This window comes from Haemaphysalis longicornis, unplaced genomic scaffold, assembly GCF_048455015.1.
Source record: "Haemaphysalis longicornis isolate Haplotype H1 unplaced genomic scaffold, Haemaphysalis longicornis Haplotype H1 scaffold_5, whole genome shotgun sequence".
Lineage (NCBI taxonomy): Eukaryota > Metazoa > Arthropoda > Arachnida > Ixodida > Ixodidae > Haemaphysalis > Haemaphysalis longicornis.
Window position 1 is genome coordinate 91,562,513 of NW_027526385.1, and position 18,597 is coordinate 91,581,109.

An 18,597-nucleotide genomic window follows, 5' to 3' on the forward strand; every position below is an offset into this window, starting at 1 on the left:
CCGAATACAGCGCTCACAAACTTTTTCTTGTATGATTTTTTTGCTCCACAAACAAGACCCGCTTCTCTCGCATGTCCACGCGACCGTGGCCTCTGAGATCAACGGACCATGGCATTTGAGATCAAACGCGCGCGTGAGTGATCTCTCAAGTCACGACGAGCGAGAGAGAGTACACGTTTTTATTGTTCTCTAGAAAACTCTTTATGTTCGCCTACTTTTTCCAGGAGTCTACTGACGCGGGCCGCTTTTTCTGCCATCTGCACCAACTTGAGCAGGACATCAGGTGAAGAGCTGGGCAAAGCACTCTCATGATGAGACGTTGCTGTTATGCGGACGACCGAAGCGGGGCGGTGGCGCTTCCGTCAACGCGTCGAAGCCGCACGAGGCGCTTGCTTGACCTTAGCTGCGCTTGAGGGTGAGAGGGGCGCTTTGGGGCATTTTCTGGGTATGTACCTGAGTATTAAGCTCCGGTTGAAACCCACGGCAAGATACCAAAATTTAATACCGCCAACTGAGTCGGTTTCACTGATTGCTATAGACTGAGAGCCTCCAGTGTCAATCTCTGTCAGTGCCTCAGTGCTGGGCATACGTGTCTGGTCCAACTTTTCCTCTTTTTTCCCTGTCTCTTTTTTGCCCTTTTCCCCTTTCCCACGTGCAGGATAGCAAACTAGGCTCTAGCCAGGTTAACTTTCCTGCCTTTCTTCTACATTCTTCCTTCCATCCTTCCTTCCTGATTTAAAATGCTGGTGTGCGTTTCATTCGGTTTTTGTGCGCAGAAAGGAGTGAACAGAAAATATTACTTCTGCTATTGAACGGCCTTACTTATTCAGCTTGCAGTTGTTGGATGTCTTGTTTTGACAAAATTGAGAGGTTTTTATTGTTTAGAAGATTAACAAATTATTTCTTCATTTTGCCTAAGGTTTCCCAGAGGGCAATGTTATCCTCTTTCATCCGGTTGGTTGGCGAGTCACTAGGGTGATATTTAAAAGAAATGACCCTATGATATATCTCGGTAACGACAACGATAAAGTTGAGGACTGGATGATTACACTCAAACACTGGCCAAGAGGGCGCCCAACATCTGCAAAGAGGATATCACATTTTCACGTTTTAGGAAGCAGTTTATTTATTTATTTATTCATATTTTTATTTATTTATTTATTTATTTATTTATTTATTTATTTATTTATTTATTTATTTAAATCCGCGCCACAGTGCTGGGCTTTCTCGGGGGATGCGTGGTGTACATGAAAAATATAAGGCATACAACCAGACAGAATAAAAAAATGCTGGAAAGTAAAAAAGTTGTTAAAAACAAATTTAGAGTAATATACAGAAGTGAAGTAGGAGCAAAGAAGGCAAAAAAATAGTTTTTTGAGCAACATCTTGGAGGTCGTCTGCAGGGTATGCATGCGTTAACACAGACAAGCAGGGCTAAAGACCGAACGTAATTTAGTCGTGCGTCATTCCGGTGCGGTATCACCATTCTACCGTGTGGGGAGGGCAAGTGTTCGGTTATGTGAAATGCTCACATAAGAAGGCTAAAAAAATATTGGTATGTTTTTGCCAGGCTTTGAACCTGGCATTCACATAACCTCAATTCGAGAGCGAATACCACGTCTGCAGAAAAAGCAGCTGTCCCATTCCTTCTTTCTCCGTACCGGCTTTCGAGACTACGAAACTGCGCCTGGGTGATATTACGCCAAGCGGGAGTTGGCAAGGACCCGAGGAACTTTTACTGGAAGAGCAGGAATCGACGGGGCTTTGTTATAGCTACAAAGTACATGATATCGGTTACGAAATGTGGGACATCTGTCTGTGCGCGCTTGCTCAAAAACACCCTTCGAGAGCACCACAAAACAAATAAACGAACGCCAATAACAAGACACAAGAAAGTCGTTGGAAAAAGGAAAGTCACATTCATGGAAATCGTGTCCGTTATGGTGTGCAGAATGTCCTCTATATGTAGAGTCGGGAATCACGTACAAGCGCTCTCCACAAATGATGTGCCAACGAAGTTTTCAGGGAGGACACCTCCCGGGATATGCGGGAGAACGCGATGGCCCATCTTGCCACCCAACTCCGAATTGCGTAAAGCGGGATTCGGCTCGCAGAATTTCAGGAGCACAGGGTACAGAAGCGAGGCCACGGACCCTCTACCGTAGTGCCCTGTACAAGATCCATAAGCAAACAGCGCACGGCGGAGAAAGAAGAAAGACAGAACGATGTGCCTGTTGTCCCGACCAAGCTGAGGGAGAGAAAAACAAATGGAAGAAAACCGAAACGCTGAAATAAAATTTATTCTCAGAATCCCTGTTTCTTTCTTTCTTTATTTCTTTCCTCGTCTCTCTCTTCCTTTCTTTGTTACTATTTTTCTTTATTACTTGCCTTCTTTCTCTCTTTCTTTCTTTCTTCCTTTCTTTCTTTCATCGTCTGCTTTCTTCATTTCCCTCCTTTCTTCCTTCGTTCTTTCTGTCTGCTTTCCTTCACTTTCTTTCTTCCCGTCTTCCTTTCTTTCTGTCTTCCTTTCTTCCTTTCTTGCTTTCTTTTTTTCCTTCTTTCTTTCTCTACTTCTTCCGTGTAGCAGTCTCGCAGATGAGGACTTGTCATCCTCGGTGTCGTTTATTTCTGCGAAACTGGTACTGAAGGAAGAAGAAATCATATGTGAGATAAGAAGAAAAGCTGTGTGTTTGAACGACGGCAGCTGCGCAAATGACCAGTCCAAGCGACTCCTTTCGTCGTTATGATATCGCGTTGAGCGCTCGAACGAAGCCTTGTCCACTGCTTCGCTATAAACGCGAGTTATCGCGAACGCGACATTCTTTCGCGCCGCTGAGCTCTCGAAATAACCGTTTATTCTACTGTGAGCGTGTTCTGATTGTTCTCATTGTCTTCGGAGTAAATGACGACAGGCTTCCTGATCCGCAAAAAAAAAACAAGTACCAAGAAAAAGTAAGAAACGTATTGCACTTTCAATTAAGCTCAATTACAATACGGTCCGTAACAAAACACCTTGAAACCTTCATCAGCGTGGATAAAATTCTGGCTTGATTGCCGAGTACCAAGCACGTAGTTGCTGAACGACGTACATTATCAGCGCGAATACTCTGTTCTGCCCGTACTGTGGGAATAGAAACAATATTATGTTACGCTGTAATATAGTTTATTAAAATAAACTGTAGTTTATCATGTCATTAAACTACTAAGAAAACAAAGGTAATTTCAAACGAGTTTACTTGAAAAACCTTATCTCTAGTAGCTTTTCAATACAGACGTGAGGTAAATTATTTATAGTCTTTTACAGCTATCCCGTGAACATTCGTACTTCGCATTGTTTGTGCGTCTTCACTGGCTTTGACTTTAGGACGTTTTTAATGTCGTTGTTTTATAACTGAAGTTCGAAAGTCTGAATTCCCTTTCTGGCCACCTTGCACACATTGGCAGTTTGTTATTGTTATTAGGCAAGTTATCACGCGCAACGTAAAAGGACTGATGCGAACTTTTCTTAGAGCCTTCGCAGGTTCTTTAACGCAGCCAGAAATTTTCTGCGGCCAAGCGTCTTTTATGGGGCCTTTGTCGTTTAATTAAATTAGGGGCCTTTTTTATTTAACTAATTGCTTTCTCATTTATTGTCATTACTAACCAGAAATACCTTTCGGCTCATGAAAGAGGATAAAGAGATAGGCGGTCTATCGAGCCTCTGTGGTAAAGCGGCTTCCTTTATTCAGAAATGGAAACGATATATGTTCACAGGACTGCTCAATTTTTCATTTATATTACATTCTAACAAACCACTTCCAATGAAACATTTCGTCACTCGGTTGACGCAAGAGATTTTCGATCAGAGCAAAATGTTCGTATGCTTGTTTTTGATAAACTAAACCCCGTTCTACGTGGTGTGATTTTCGCCTGCGAATTCGCAGCTGCGGAGCCGCTCGAGCGGCAATACGATCCGTTCTCGTTGCTCTCGCAAATTTACAAATGTTTGGAACGTCGGACTTCAGTTGAGAACGCCGCTTGGAATTCGGAAATTTGTTGCAGCAGTGAAAAGAAGAAAACTAGGTTCGCACCGCAGCTGCGAATGCGCAGGTCCTATGGTTTTAATTATTCTAAGTATGGGGGCATGGCATTCAGACAAAAAAAAAATATAGAGACACGTACTGCCTACTTGTAATATAGGTGAAATCTTAATTGCAGCTAATTGCAAGGTGCACTTGGCGCGACCATCTTGGTCGATGTGACGTCATTCGCCACTGGTCGCGCTGTTCTCGGCGCTGCCGAAGCTGCGGCCCGCGCGCACGTTGGAGCGCCGGCGTGGCTTACACCCAAGTTTCACGCCACAGCTTCGCAAGAAAAAGAGTTCTCCGTGGCTAGGGTGCACCTGTTCCGTTCGTGTGTGGCCACGTTCACACCTGGAATGAAATCTAACGTCACCGCCGCACGCCCGACGGTAGGCATTGTTCCTCCTCTGGATACGTGCTGACGTTTCGTGGTGGTGGCGCGCACGGCACCTTTCCTGGAGACCCGGAATCCATTCCCATACGAATTCCAATGAACGAATTTTTTTTACTAACTAATTCATGTGCTTTATACAAAATTGATCTGCACACGCACACTGAGGAGAGTTCCGACGGACTCGTAACTGCTTTCAATTGTTTACACCGACGGCAATTTCCTGTACCGTACAACGGCGGATTCCGAACGATGAGGCACTTAAGACTTTTGACATAAAAAGTTCTAAGGCTCCTTCGTAACTCCGCGGCTCGATCTTCAGCTGCCGAATAAAGTTTGCTCGCTCTCTCGCTCTCCCCATTGTGTAACGACAAAGACGATTGTAATGTGAAGAATTCCTCCAACGCAACCCGAGTCAAAACAAAGTCCAAACACCGAACGGTCAGTGTCCAAGCGTCAATGCCTAAAGCCCAAACCGTCACCGACCACAATTCAAACAGCTAAAGACACTATTAACTCAAAAAGAAAGCGGAAGGCATGTCCCCATTGACGGTATGTGCTCGGTAGGCGTTTTCTTTATTATCGAATCAATGCCATTTTTTTTAAATGAGGATGATTATTTCATGGTGGTCAGCGCGAACTGAAACAACCCACAAAGAAGAGAATAGACGGCACAGGCGCTGTTTCTGTGCCTGTGTCGTCTATTCTCTTCTTTGGTGGTGTTTCCGTTCACGCTGACCACCATGAATGCTATCCAACTCGCCCGATTTGCTACCTTGTTACAGTTCATTACTAGTTCAACGGGCTCTTTTAGATGTGACAGCGCCTGTGTCGTCTATTCTCTTCTTTGTGTGTTGTTTCGGTTCGCGCTGACCACAATGAATGCTATCCAACTCGCCCAATTCACTACCTTGTTACAGATATTTATTTCAGCGTTCAAATTCCAAACTGCTCCGACCGTTTCGCCATCGGGCAACCGGATTGCCATAACGCGAGGTACCCAGGTTTGATTCCGAGCACGGGAAGCGTTTTGTCTTTCGCAGTGTCTAGAGTGCCGTCAAACGGTACTCTAGCTGATCGCTGCAGGCATGGCTAGAGTGCCGTCCGACGACACTCCTATATTTAACACAAGGCTAGCACCGGCCAAAGCGTCTGTAGTTGTAGTGTAGAGTGTCCGTCTTAGCTTCTTGATCCCAAGCATAGAGTTTCATACTAATATACACTAGAGGGAAATCTGGCGCCACTGTCTAGGGGAGCCGCGCTTCAGCGAGCGTTCCGTCCTGTACCGGCCAGGCACGTTCCACTTGTCGTTGGCATGGCTAAAGAACAGGCTGGAAAGTTGCCTCTGGCTGCAAAAAAGCTACAATATTATTCTAAAAGATTATTTATATTAGTTTCGTTATTACAAAATTGAACTTCCAAAAAAATTTTCTTGTAAGTAATTATTTAGAACCTTTGTAAACGATGCAGAAGACAAAAATGTTACCTTTCTGGCTTCGAGACAAAAAACAAGCCACATGGCTAGATAGGCCAAGTAGGCGAGGTACGTCGCTAGCTGCAATGGCGCCACCCACGGTGGCTTGCGATGGCAGCGCCAGATTTCCCTCTAGTATATATTAGCATGAAACTCTATGATCCAAAGGACCGTGGTTTGAAACATGGTCTTACTTCACTTTTTTCTTCATCTTGAAATTGAACTATAATTTTTATGCCTTAGGTTAGTTTTGGTGTTTTAAATTATTTTTTGGTGTGCGTTTGGTTATCTTATGTTATGTTTAGGGAAGGTTGCCAAGCTTTACGTTATCTAGAGCGATGTAGTGCCAGACGCGGCAGTTTTGTCACAAAACACGGGTGGACGTCGATATAGTGGAGTGCTTATAATACCGTCGGACGGCACTCTAAACACGGCCTTTGTCTTTCTTTTGAGGCACTTCAAATGGGGGTTGCAAATCTATCATCATCATGTGCTTCCCGCTGTGTGAAGTGGCTTTTCTGCAGCGCGTTTTATTCTGCGGATGCCATCCGTGCGGCACAGAAAGCTTCGCTTTAAACAAATTCGTTTCTCCGCTCCCCCAGAGGTTCTGCTAGGAACGATTTTTACACCAGGGAAGCGAGGAAAATGTGTGCTTCATAACGGTAAATTGTTCCGTACGTGGCGAGAAATCCACCAAGAATTTCGCCAGACCAGCGCTAAACAGTCTGATTGTCGGGCTTAACTTGCCGACGCTGCGGATGCGATGAGGCACGCCGTAGTGGCGGGCTCCGGATTAATTTTGACCACCTGGGGATTTTTAACGTGCGCCGAAATCTCCAACACACGGGCGTTTTCGCTATTCGCATTCATCGAAAAAGCGGAAACCACGGCCGGGAATCGAACCCGCATCCTAGTGATCAGCAGCACAACCAGCCCTTAACAGAAAAGTTCTGAAATTCGGTTAGCTTTATATGCCTGAAATTACGTTACAACTCTTAAGTGTCTGTACTTTGTGGGTTCAGAGGAACAGGTTTCGTCTTACCTGGAACTATCAACCACCTATTTTTAGTATGTATAGATGGAAAACAGCCACACAAACCACGTAAAAAGGTTGCATTCGAAAGCCCCAACACAGCAACATTTGCCCGAATGCTAAAGCAACTAACTGGGCAGTACATATCGCCGTGCAGAAAAATAAATATTATTTGCGCACACAGCCGAATTAACCAAGCTGTTTCTTATCGGGACGATTACAGAAGCAGTGACTGGCATACCAGTGAGCTAATAAATAGCTAGAACAACACACGAACCAGTCGAATTTGACCATTATGGGAGGCTTGAATGCCATTTTCGGTTCTGTAACGGTTGGCAGCCATCTAGGGAGTGATTTCAAGTGCGATATTTACAGCCTCGGTTTACATTAAAGCGTCACTTTCTGAATTAGCCCATCCTGTGATTTCTTTTTACTTCCCTTGCTGTTCAAATCCGATGTTCGCCAGAGGACAGGCTCTGAAATTTTCCTCTGCTCGGTTTCTTTCTTTGCGTGATGCTTGCTGTTGCTGGCTGAGATAAAGCTATTACAGCAAGCTATTACAGCGAAGATGTAATAGCATGATGTAAGCCAGCTGCAGCAAGCGGCTTTCATGGCTAGGATCTAGCATATCTTCTCTGACAACAGACAGGAGGTGACATGGCTAGGATCCCTGGGTCTTGCGCCGAAGGCTAAAATTTATTTGGCGCCGTGAGTTCAGCGTATAGAAAAGAATTATTGACAAATCCAATACCCTTCGTCTGACGACGACGACGGTTGAAACCCGAAGCGTTCTTGCGCCTGAAAATGAAATGGAGAAGTTCCGAAGTCAAACCGAAGCAAACAAAGACACATCGTCAACGATGAAAGTGCAAAATGCCTACGAGTCACAGTTTAAACTAAGGCAACCGCAAACTAATCCCTCAAAAGAAAGCTAAGCGCCCCTCCTCCTCCCCCCCCCCCCTCCCCAACCATCGGCCACCGTGTCAGAACGAAGCAATAGGACAGACGACGGCTTTATAACGCAAGGGACCGAGGTTCGATTCTGACCACGAGAAACGTTTCTTTTCTTATGTCGTCATTATCAACATCATCTTGTGCCCTCCCATTGTGCAAAGGTGGCTTTTCTGCAGTGCGTCTTCGCTACCCCACCGCCATCAGTGAAACCAAAAAACCTTCTCTTTAAAACAAAAAAAAATGTCCTTGGGGATACATATCTTGACACAAATAGGCTTATATTTCACGTAAAAATGGCTTCCAAGCTACTCACTCTAGTTAAGAGGTGAAGCCAATTTTAGGGGATCGGTGTAAGCTTATATTTTGTAAGCTGGCTTTTTTCACATAATATGCTTCACAGTGGAGGATGGCCATTGACGGAGGGATTATGGTTACAGGCCCACTTTATACTTTTCCTGATCGCCACATAATTCATAAAATATATATTTTATGAATAAGACTATTGGCCAAATTGTGTATATCTGCCACGTGCGACGTCTCTTTTACTTCACACTTTGCGCAATTCCGCGCGCTCTTCGGCGGTCACTTTTGCTGCGCACTAGAGCCTCCACCGTGTTTAGCATAGCGGCGCTATATTATATATTACTACCTCTACCCACCAATCGTGCGTCTCCTTATTCTGGGACGTGAAGATCGCGCTTCTGCCCTTCAATAAAACATAGCAAATCCAAAATATGTCAAAACCCATCCATGCTTCATAGAAAGACAACAACATGCTTAAGACCTCTTACTGTTTTTCAAAAGCGCTGAAAGCTTGCCTTAAACTGCGCAGAATTCATTCATTCTTAGGATATCAGTTTCCGCCAACGTCTTTAGGTACGTACAGGATATATTTTTCAAAGCGCGGGAACTCAATCCGCTAACAATCAACCAATGGCACTCACTTTTTCTCTGGCATGTTTGAGCTTCTTATCTACGCACTGTCTTTTTAAAAAGTTACGCCAAATATATGATTCGTTTTGAATGAAAACACCTAGCAGCCTCTAAGACCCACCAAGAAACAAATGTAAGTTACTTCGGACGGACTCCACCCCACCTGCAAGTTGGTATCAATTCTACTGCCTTTTTGCGGGTGAATTGCGTTGCCTGACAACATCGTCCCATGCACTGATAATAAACATTCTAAAGATAAACTAACAAAAAATATTCTCATTCACGATTAACCTTGCCGTTCTGCTGCTGTAACAGGTTATATTTTGGGCAATATGTATTTGTTCAACTTGTTCAGTGTGTGCTGCTTGGATCTAGTGTTACCTCTATAAAAATTATGTAACGCTTTTTTTGTGATGTTTGTACTTCAGTCAATTTCTCGAACTTTGGTGCTTTCGTGCTTTTGCGCGTTTTTTAACAATATGAAGGTTCAATTGTGATACTATAAACATTGTTCCCTTACCCCCCCCCCCACTTATGTAACGCCTTCTGATCTTTAAGGGTATGATAAATGAAATAAAACTCATCGCTTCATTAAGGCAGCCGAAAGCAGACAACAAACGAGGCTGTATGTGGTGAGCAGCCACAGGAAAAAAGAAAAAGTAGAAGTTCTGTATCAAAAGTAAAAAAGGGTTACAAATACCGGTGGGCCGAGCGAGTTGAAATTAGGAGACAGGAGACGGACAGAAAATATAACAAAACAACAATAAAAAATGCAAAAGTAAGAGCAGAAAGAAGATCAAGCTGGATGTCACCGATTCATTAATTGGGTGCGCTGTTAGAAGATATGGGCAGTCGACTCAAGCGAGCAAACAACACCACCGAATCTTCAGGGCACAGGTGACGAATGGGTGGCCGTCTGATGTGCGGCTTCCCCGACCAGAGCGGTAAGAATGTGTCAGGATATTGAACGAATCAACAACAGAAAGACATATATTTGGACAGGCGAAACACTGCACAAGCTCGAGGACATGCAATGTTAACGAGCGGTAGCTTAGAACGAATAACAAATGCGGGAAACAGTTCAAATACAAAATGTACAACAAGAAGCTGTAATAAGGAGCACAGATTCCTCCTAAATACGCAGCCTACGTACGAATGACAAGTTCAAAAACAATAAGATCTTTCTGAGAGGACTGAGAAAGCCAAAGAAACAAAGTCCACATGACCCAGTTAAGGCAAAATGCATTACAAGTTCGAAACTTCTGAAATATACAGACGGTAATCCAGTGGCAAAGTCTCGTAGGCTAACACACATAGCGTGCGAGTCAGTACCCAGACACACATACAACGTACTGGTGCAATAAACCCATAATTAACATAATATGCCGTTCACAACAATATAAAGAGTACAATAAGATGCAACGGCAATGTTCACGAAGGCCACAAGTAGTACGCCAGTAATACACAGAAAAGCCACTGTACGACAGTGAAAGCAAAGTACATGCAAAACACAACTAGTACGTGAATTCACAGCGTATACACTGCACAGCTCGAATGACAACATAAATACAAACTTCGCGTACAGTACAATAGACAAAAAAGAATACAATGTTCAAGTACAGCAAACGACGTCAAGATAAAACTCGGTCACACAATTCTACTGATACAAGGATGCATACCTGATCTTGTATTCTTCCTTTTAGTCCGTGTCTATCGGACGCTTTCTTAGCTGATCTTGCGGCACTCTTACGTTCGAGAAAGTCCGTATCCTAATGTCGCGCGAACCGACAAGTCCCTTCGCATTTGCCACGATACCGGGCCAATAAAATTGCTTTGAGGTCTTCGTCTTCGTCAGGTGAACTTCTGAGCGGCTAGTAACGCATTGCTGCTCCTTCAAGCCAGCCGGATGTGGGCGATGCAGGCAGAGACGTTCGCTCTTACGCTGGAGCCTAAACCTGCCCTCCTTGTTTCGCCAGCTCAGCTGCTTGCCGAGTTTCGGAAGGCTGCTCTTCAAAGACTTGTAGCCTGTATCAAAAGAAAGATAGACTTAACGCATTAATCAACGATTCTGAAGCCGATATAGTCGTACTGACGGAGACTTGGCTCACGAGCAAAATATCGGTGGATGAGGTATTTCAGTGTGACAAAAACTTTGTGGTATATCGACGTGATCGCGGCGACAGGACAGGTGGTGGTGTACTAATTGCAATCACCGACCAGTTAAAATATTTTGCTGTCTCTGTAACTACTGACCTTGAAATTATCTGGTGCTGATTAACGTTCAATCATAAGAAGATTATTCTTGGCGCCGCTTATCGGTCTCCATCCTCTGCCACCGGTTTTTGTGAAGGTCTTCATGATAATTTATATCAAATTGTGGTACAATATGCAGGAGTAGAAATGTTTTTGGTTGGTGACTTCAATTACCCCAATATTCAATGGCTGCATTCCACTCCTTTAGTCGAACCTGCATCTGCCGAAGCGTCGTCTTTCCTCGACGTTTGCTCCCTTTTTAACTTATCCCAGCTTGTCTATCAGCCAACCCGTGTAACACCGAAAACATCGTCTTTGCTTGATCTCGTCCTGACATCTGCCCCAGATATTATTTCGTCAATAACGCACATCCCCGGCTTGAGCGACCATGACGTACTGCAGTTCGCTCTTTCCCTTCCTGCTACAAGAAAACAGAAGCGCATAAAAAGCATTAGGGACTACAATAGAGCCAACTTCGAAGCTATTAATACGGGGCTTTGTATTTTTCTTGAAAGTTTACTGCCACGTTATAGAGAACTAAGCGTTGATTACATATAGAATTCCTTCAAACAACAGGTCTATCAATTAATCAACAAAGATATACCATTACGGCGCGTTTATAGTAATACTAATGCTCCCTGGTTTACCCGTTATTTGAAACGATTGTCTAACAAAAAAGCCAGGCTCTATCGTACTGCAAAGAAATCTACTTGTCCGCAGCGCTGGTCAGCCTACAAATTAGCAGCCGCATCTTACACCAAGTCTCTTCAAACTGCAAAACGTACCTTTTTTCAGTCAACTCTACCTTTATTATTAAAGACAAATCCTAAGCATTTCTGGAGCATAATGAAGCCTAAAAACGACAACACAATAAGCCTGGTTGATAACCATGGTGTACCAGTTTCTAGCCATTTGTGCGCCTCGCTGTTAAATAATAGCTTCGCTAGGTCTTTTTGTAACCCGATTGTAGATAATTTTCCAGATCTGCAGTGTGTAAATTTTTTCCCAATGGACCGTATTGTTTTCGATCCTACTGGAATTGCTGGCGTCATCAGCAACCTGAAACTGTCTTCTTCATGTGGCCCTGACGGTATTAATTCCAAATTTCTGAAGAATACTAAAGAGTATATGTCGATTATATTATATTTACTTTAAACTGAATGTTTCGATGACGGTTACTCGCCTAAAGATTGGAAAACAGGCCGGTTGGTACCCCTTCACAAATCAGGCGACGCACATAACCCCTCTAATTACCGACCAATCTCGCTTACTTCGGTTCCTTACAAAATTCTTGAGCACATAATTTTTTCCAACCTTGTTAAGCATTTAGAATCAAATAAGTTCTTCCATTACTCGCAGCGCGGTTTCCGGAAATTATTTTCCTGTGAAACACAACTAGTCACGTTTACTAACGATCTGCATGTAAATCTTGATTCAGGTTTTGTGACTGACTGCATACTCTTAGATTTTGCAAAAGCATTCGATAAAGTAAATCACCAGCTGCTATTACATAAATTGGGCCATTTGAAAATCGATCCACAAGTACTACAGTTTATTCGAATCTTTCTTGCTAACCGCACGCAGTTTGTATCCGTTAATGAAACTGACTCTCCCGAGGTGGCGGTACATTTAGGAGTACCTCAGGGTTCTGTGCTGGGGCCTTTACTGTTTCTAATATACATTAACGACCTGCCTTCTAAAATTTCTTCCCCAGTTTGCCTTTTTGCGGATGACTGTGTGCTTTACCGTAAAATTACTAACGATACTGATATTGCGTGTCCACAATCCGACCTTAACAACATTATTTCCTGGTGCAACCTCTGGCATATGGATCTTAACGTTTCTAAATGTAAATCAATGAGAATTTCGCGTAATAAACTACCAAGCCCTGATTATTTTTTTAAAGATACCTTACTAGAGACAGTTGAATCCTAGAAATATCTCGGTGTGCACATAACCAATAACCTATCCTGGGCGCGCCACATTGAATATGTAACATCTAATGCAAACCGCATGCTAGGCTACTTGAAAATAAATTTCTCGCTGTCACCGTCTTCCTTAAAAAAACAGCTATATATAACCTACGTACGCCCTAGGCTTGAATTTGCTTCCTCAGTTTGGGACCCTGGCTATGTAACACTATCTAATAAAATTGAAGCAGTGCAAAACCGCCCCGCAAGGTTCATACTTACTAACTATCACCGCACTTCCATCGTTACTAACATGAAATCCAGCCTTGACCTCGCTACTATTGCCACTCGCCGGAAACTGGCCCGCCTTTGTGTGCTGCATAAAGCATATCACCATAACCCGGTACTTAAATCACGTTGGCTAAAACCTCCCTTTTTCCTTTCTGAACGCCTCGACCATCATTACAAGGTTCATATTCCGCGCCAAAACACCGTAACATACTCGTATTCTTTTTTACCTCAAACATGTCATGATTGGAACAACCTGCCTGCGTCACTAGTCACCACCATTACTAACCATGAACGCTTTCGGGAGGCACTCGAAAATTTTATGCGTTGATTTGCTCAACGCATTTTTTCCTAGTTGTTTGCTGTTCGCTTACCGTTCACTTGTGTCTCGCAGTAATTTTATGCCATTTTTTTTTAATTTTTTTTCACCAGTACTTCCTTTGTGAATTAAATTGTCATTACGGTATTTTTTGTCGCGGTGCTTCCTTGTTTGATTCTTTCTAGATATTGTGTACATTTTGTATGCATTGTCATTTACACGCTGTTTTTTAGAGTTATATGCATGTACTGAATGTGATTTGTTTTTAATGTTTCACTTGTATTTTACTTGTCTCCTAAACCCACTCCCCTCTATAATGCTGTATGCCCTAAAGGTACAATAAAGAAATAAAATAAATAAATAGACTTGTTCTTCCCACGACATTCGGCACTTCTTTTCCTTCGATGTGGCTCCATTGCAGGGCCCGCAGATTTTGGGCGCCGCAAATGTGCCGACTTCGCTATTGCTGGCGCTCGTGTTTCGACGAGCCCGGCTCCGCCTCTTTCCGAGGCATCGGATCGGGGTTGCCCGACAACCGGCTCTACTTTCGTTTCGGGCGGGTGGTTTCTCTTCCACCGCTGGAGTCACTGAATCGTCGCCGATACTGACGTACGGCGAGTCGTCTATGCGGAGTGCGGCTCCGCTTCGCACGGGGTTTTCTAACTTGACCTTAGTGTTGGTCGATTTGCTACTCGAGCTATCAGCTACGCACACGACGCAAGTTTGCCCAGCGAATTCGCCTCCTCGAACGGGGTCTTCCTGCACGATACAATATTGGGTTTCCGTTCCTGTCTTTCGGAAGGACAACAGCTTCCCCAGACACTCTCCACGCAATACGGGGTTCCCCTCGTCTGGGCCGTCTGGCTGCGACGTCATGACGGCATCCACAACCGGAATGTTATCGCCATCCTCCAGCCCCGCATCACCTGTAGTGTCTTCGTCCTTCGATGTCTGAAGTGGAGCGCTTTCGCACGTATCTGGACGCGTTTCCTCCTCGCGGATCGCGGATAAATCCGCCTTTTTGTTTCCAGAGATATCCTGGTCTTCCTTTGCCTTCCCAATTTTAGTGCTTAGGTCTATATTCTCTTCTCTAGCGTTTTCCTCGTCGAGTTCATCTTTCCGGACAAACTCATCTTGCACAACTTCTGTGCTCCTACTCGTGTCGTGTGACACGGCAGACACAGCTGCCTGTACAGCTGACACAATGGGGCGTGGCTCTTCCACTGCCACGGCGGATGGTTCTTTGGCCGTTAAATTAATCGGGTCGTCGGGATCTCTCACTCCATCGATGTTGCCGAGGGTAAGGTCGTACATAAACCTCTCCTTACAAAGGGCGGTTACCCTTCCGCTGAAGTAGGGAGGTTCCACCTCGATCTCGGCTCCCGGCAACTCTCGCATTGAGCCGTCCATGAAGCCCACTGGATTCGCTTCCCTAGTGAACTCCTCCTAAGTCCGTTCGCACAATAACCGTGCTGGTACCGGTGGAGCGTAAAACAGTAATGCTTTTGCCTGATCATTTTCCCTCAACCACTGACACTGTCTTGGAAGCAAATGTTGTAATGGCACCCACGACATAAATTTTCTTGCTCCTTTTTCGCTCCTCAAAGCCGCCAGGAACATCGCACTGCTTGCGTGTCCTGGGTGGCCCGCATTTGCGCAGGTCCTGGCACATTTCTTCGTTGCTGCTTCTGCATGTCGCAGCCTTATGTCCAGCCCGCCCGCACATAAAACACCTGGAAGCACTGTTTCTCTAAAGTTGCTCTAGCAGTCCTTGGCATTGTGCCCACACTTGTTACAAGAGTAACATTTCAGCGCGGGTTTTGAGCTGGTTCTCCTTCGGTACGCTGCCGCGTTTCCGAAATCTTCCATAACCCTTTCAAGGTTGGTACTGAGGCGCAGTCCCTCTACTCTCACGCTCCGATCTACTGGTGAGCAGTCGAGCTTCAAACGTTCAGCATCACCTTGTGCTCCTACTATTTCTAGCTCCTCTTGGTGTGCTTTCACCTTCCGCTCCACTTTCTATCGTTCCAACAGAAGTTGTCTCTGAAACTCTTTCTCTCTTTTCCTCTCAGCTCTTTCGGCCTCTTCTCCTGCTGCCTGTCTTGCTATCTTAACTTTCTCGTTTCCTTCTTTTTCTTTCGGAGCGACCAACTTTTGCAGTTCGGCTTCTTCACATTCCCAGCTTGCTGCCCAACGCTACAATTTCCTCTAAATCAATGATTGCGAATTCACCGCAATCCAGACACGATACTCTAGCCTACAGCTAGGTAAATGTACTCAGAGAAGGTTAGTGAGAGCACCAACTCATAAAGATAGTAGCGATCTATGCCACAAAAGTTCCAGGCTCTTTCTCTTTCTTAACGCTCACATCAGACGTCCTGTCGTGGACGCCAGAAATTGTCACCGATTCCCTAATTGGGTGCGCTGTTAGAAGATATGGGGAGTCGACTGGAGCGAGCAAACACCCCACCGTATCTACAGGGCACAGGTGACGAAGGGGGTGTCCGTCTGATGTGCGGTTTTCCCCGACCAGAGCGGTAAGAGTCCGTCAGAGCCTTGAACGAATCAACAACAGAAAGGCTTATATTTGAACAGGCGAAACACTGTACAAGCATGAGGACATGCAATGTCAACGAGAAGTTACTTAGAACGAATAAAAATGCGGAAAACAGTTCAAATACAAAAAAGTACAATAAGGAGCTTCAACAAGGATTACCACGAGGAAGAAAAGTTAACCAAAAGAAAGACAGTTTGATGCATATGATAGACAAAGTCTCACAATATTCACTGGCCGGGCCGGACGATGCACCGCTGTCGGAGGTAATTCGTCTACCTGTGAAGCATGGCTTCCTCGTAAGCCAGGCTGTCCGAGACGATAACGGTGATTCGAGGACCGGGAGCACGTTAGAGTTCTCCAGGGCGCGGAAAACTGAATAGAACCGAAATTGAATGAATCGGACGACTCTAACAGGGATTAGGCGCTGTACAATAATATTAAAAGGCTATACGGTACCTTTAGACATCGTGCGCTCGAGTTTGTGACACCGGGCCATCACAAAAGGTCGCCGTGTTCATTGGAAAACAAGCCGGAGTTACGAGACGGAGCTGTAAGCGAGCTATGTCTGCCTCCGCGCCTGCTTTCCGACGCTGGCTCTCTCCGCTTCTGTTCCGCTTGTCTCGCGCCGATACCGTCACCGGAAAACGCACACCGGACGCGTGAAATGAATTCCCCGGACGCTCGCACACCAAAGGGGGTAAAGGAAGAGTGCAAGCGGAAAACGAGAATGGCGCTTGGCTTTTCCGCGTTGTACACACTCTCCGCGTCTGGGAACCCACCGGAGAAGGGTGCTGTCTGCGCTAGCCTCTACTCATGTAATGTGAGATGTTTCAATCGGCATGTTTTATTTCGCTTTCTGCGACGGCCGCGCTGTGGATTGAACGCAGTATCATTCATATTCTAACGAAACTACGAGTGCTTCAATCGTGCCTGTGTTGGATATTTCGCGTTCTCAGGAGTTGCCCCCCGCTTATGCACTTGCGTGAAGCGGCAAGTATTTGGAATGCAGTGTGCGCTCCACCATTTCCTCTCCTCATGCTCTTACGTGAAGTTGTTGAAGTTGAAAGTTTATTGCGACAACTAGTAAAGGAACGGATATACAGTTGTCGAGGGGAACGGTCAAAAAGGCTACAGAAAAAGAAGACCTGACAAGGTGACGTCCGCCTCCATACCCTCCTGTTTTGGCATGAATCTGTGGGAAATGGCATTTCCTTTGGGACTATAAAAAATAACAGAACAATGCACACAATTAACACATAGAAAATCAGATTTCAGTTTTCAGAAAGACACAATAATTACAATGAAAATTCCACTAGAAAAAAAAAACACATCAGCTCTCAGATTTCATCAAAGAATGCGTTTAATTCAGGATTTCACAGTAAGAATAAACAAAAACAGTTCTCAGTTTTCATAAAGAAACAATATTTACAGTACAGGATTTTATAGAGTGAAAAAAATACCTTCAAGTTTTCTGAACGAAACAGAAATTAAAATACACGTTCTTTCCTGTAATTCTAAAACGCGTGTGTCTAATTTCTTTTTAAATCCTTGTTCAGATTTAGCATCTTCTGTCATGGTTAAATTCTTAAATCGTGTTCCATTAAATCTTGTGCCATTAATCTTGTGCCATAGTTAAAATTTTAAATCTTTTATAATCTTGTGCCATGGTTAAAGTGCTTCAACTGTGCCTGTGGGGGATGTCGCGTTCTCAGGCGCTGCCCGCTGCTGTAGATTTCGAAGTGCCTCAACCGTTCGTTAATCGCCGCATATGTGAACCGGCTGTTTCTCAAGCGTGTAGCTACACCGTTCCCCCGGTGATGGACCGCCGCTGTAAAGTTATAAAATCAACCTTTAATACGTGCTACCCCCCGCTGTGGATTTCGAAGTGCCTCACCGTTCGAAAATTGCCGCGTGAATGGAATGGCTGTTTTTAAAACGTGGATCTACACTGTTTAACAACATAGAATCGGCTTAGAAAGTTTACAAGACGACCACAGAATAAAGGAACAAACGAAGCACACCACCCGTTTTGTTTGTCCATTTAGTCTGTGGTGGTCTTGTAAACTTCCGCGCTCTGCGTTTTCCGATGCCTTGGTTGTGGCCTTTGGTATGCGCTTCCGTTGCTAAATGTGTTGTGCGGTGCTGAAATCAAATTTGGCCCCCTGTTTTTTGTTTTTTTTTTACTAGAGCAACTGTAGCTACAGCCACGGTTGCCATTGTGCAGTTTACATGGTGAGAGCAGAATTGCTTAAAAGGGCCCATTTCTTGAAGCATATTTGGGAAGCTGGTCATTGTTGCAATAGTCATCACATCAAAGGCTGTGTGACAAACTTAATAATACCCACGCTTTGCAATTGGTCAGCTTTACACCGAATTTGCACATGAGACGCTCTATTATTTAAGAGTGAAGTGTACATGCATGTG

At 44.5% G+C, this 18,597-nt stretch overlaps 1 long non-coding RNA gene across 1 annotated transcript; it reads right to left on the reverse strand.

The window, feature by feature from the left end:
- Positions 1–9,820: 9,820 nt before the first annotated feature.
- Positions 9,821–18,330, reverse strand: LOC144138571 (uncharacterized). Its single transcript, XR_013315902.1, has 2 exons — positions 16,396–18,330; positions 9,821–10,871 (listed from the first exon to the last, which is right to left on the reverse strand). It is a non-coding gene; the product is annotated as an uncharacterized LOC144138571 (long non-coding RNA).
- Between the last annotated feature and the right edge of the window lie 267 nt (positions 18,331–18,597).